Source organism: Tachysurus fulvidraco, chromosome 9 (assembly GCF_022655615.1).
Source record: "Tachysurus fulvidraco isolate hzauxx_2018 chromosome 9, HZAU_PFXX_2.0, whole genome shotgun sequence".
NCBI lineage: Eukaryota > Metazoa > Chordata > Actinopteri > Siluriformes > Bagridae > Tachysurus > Tachysurus fulvidraco.
Genome location: NC_062526.1, coordinates 26831705 through 26834204, shown reverse-complemented (window position 1 = coordinate 26834204; position 2500 = coordinate 26831705). Strand labels below are relative to the sequence as shown.

The 2500-nt window shown below is 37.5% G+C and overlaps 1 pseudogene; it reads left to right on the top strand.

Moving 5' to 3' along the window:
* The window catches only part of LOC113658642, a 297616-nt pseudogene that overhangs the window by 80167 nt on the left and 214949 nt on the right, over positions 1–2500 (top strand).

Below are 2500 nucleotides of genomic sequence, written 5' to 3'. Positions count from 1 at the left end.
AAGGCAAGACGTTACAGCATTTATTTTAGCAAAATATGCCTTGTTAATTATGTTAATTAATTCATCTGTAAATTAGCATTAAAAAAAACCCCGAAAATACTTTTTCAGTATTACAAAAACAGTCAGCATTTGGAGCAAATCTTCAGTAATAAGCTTTAAATTTGTGTCAGGAACAAACTTTATGATGTCATTTAGAAACTGAGATCTGAGGTTCTGAATGTAGAAAAAAAACTGAGGAAAACTATTGTTAAAAATCAGTGTAGAAACAAGAAAACTGAATGATTCCAGGGATCGTTTGACCTGACGTGATTACGAAGTGGGCGGAGCTTCTTTAAATATGCTAATATTCAGATATTCAAAACATTTAATACGTTCATTTTTATTACTGCGCTGTAACTGAGGACATGTTACAGATGCAATTTATCAGAAATTTTAATTCTGTCATTTTGTAACATCATTTCAATTCCATCTGTAATAAAAGTTAGCAAAAATGAAACCGTCTCGTACCATCGATTATGAAATAACGTCTGCAGACGCACCGGTCTGGAGCAGGAGGTGGCAGCTTGTATTTTTGGAAATTTGGAAGAAAAAAAAATCATGAAACATTGTTCTCCAATCCAAGGCCATCGTGATGAAATTACAGGCTCTCTAACACCAATCTGGACACCGTGTCCCAGACAGCAGTAGAGTCTCGGCCCACACACAGGCTCTGTAATGATGGACTCATCCAAATCTGCCACTCTGTCACACTTTATCGTTATTTTATCCAAAAATACACAAGCTGTTGCATGTAAAAAAACAAAACAAAAAAAAAAACAGACAAGCTGATTTGTGATATAAATATTTCCTGTGTCCACAAAACTTCCACCAATTTCAGACATTTCCATAACAACTATGACAACAAGGAGAGACGTGTTATTTGTTATTAATTCATATCGTTCGTTAGTAATATGGTTAGAATTTAGAAAGTTTGTGTGATATATGGGATTTTTCATTGCAGTAAAACATACGCGTCAGCATGTCGTCCTGGAGTGTGTGTGTGTGTGTGTGTGTGTGTGTGTGTGTGTGTGTGTGTGTGTGTGTGTGTGTGTGTGTGTGTGTGTGTGTGTGTCCTTGTGTGTGTGCCCACATCCACCTACACAATTCCCCCATGTTTATGCAACATGTTTCTCAGAAGAAACCAGATCAGACCACCAACAGCCAGTGATCCATCTGGTCGACTCTGTAACGCAGCCGATGAATTAAGAATTACCCGATTCTCGTTGAACCTCTTCATCATTAGATAAAAATAAAGAAAATAACTGATAACGACCTTAAAATAAACTAAAAGGTTGTTTAATACAAATGCACCCAAACGGCAACAAACGAAAATATGAAACTCGCTGACATTTAATGCCATTTTAAGGGGATTAGTTTTACACTGGGATTACATACAATACTATCACGTCCGAATCGGTGGAATAAGCTCAGGTGTTCTTTATTTCCTGTTTCCAGATTGTCATGTAGGTAATGATTGTATTATATCCTGTAGGGAATGAAGTTTTGATCTTTTTTCTTCAGTACTAAGAAGCTAAACGACATGTTCAGTCTTTTCCCTCATCACTCACCAAACCCAGAATAAAACAAAGTCCAACTCCAAGTTGATGACGTGACGAAGATTCAGATATCGTAAAGATTTAAACATGGAGCTCAGATGGAAGCTATGAGATTGTACTGTAGCATTCTTTTGGCTATGTTGAATTCTGTTAGATTTTTTTTCTTTAAGAAGAATCAGATGTGCTCGAAATGGTTTTAAATTATATTTAGAACGTCACTTTGCACGACCTACACCTACAATCATCATCATCATCATCATCATCTTTGTCTGATGTTAGTGCTGCTGTTTGCTACTCTTTGAGGAGAGTATATTCTGTGTGTGTGTGTGTGTGTGTGTGTGTGTGTGTGTGTGTGTGTGTGTGTGTGTGTGTGTGTGTGTGTGTGTGCTTTTTCTGCTCTGTTTTAGCCTGTCATATAAGTAAACAGTAAAGTCCAAACATTCCATTCAGGAAAGAAAATGTACCACAATGTAAAAGACATTACAAATGATTGTTAGTTAGATATCTAATATGAGCTCTGTTTAATCTTTCATATTGGATTCACCAGGATCCAAAGGAATGAGGGTCAACCAATCACCTGGCAACCAATCATCGCAGTGACTAGGCACTGAACACCATTGCTATTACTTTATTCCCAATGACCAACTGGTCACTATTATTCACTGTGCTGGCTCACTATCAGCATCATTCCCAATGCTCAACAACTTATCACCAATATTACGGTGATCAATCACGATGATCAATCACTGATCATGTTGTCCTCAATGATTATGACACATCACCAATACTCCCAACAACTCGTGCGCGCGCGTTAGCTACTTTCTCCTGACAACATCCACGCGCTGTAGTGCAACATTTAAACATTAACGGTCACGAAGGCAGTTTAACGGCCGTCGCTAATTTTT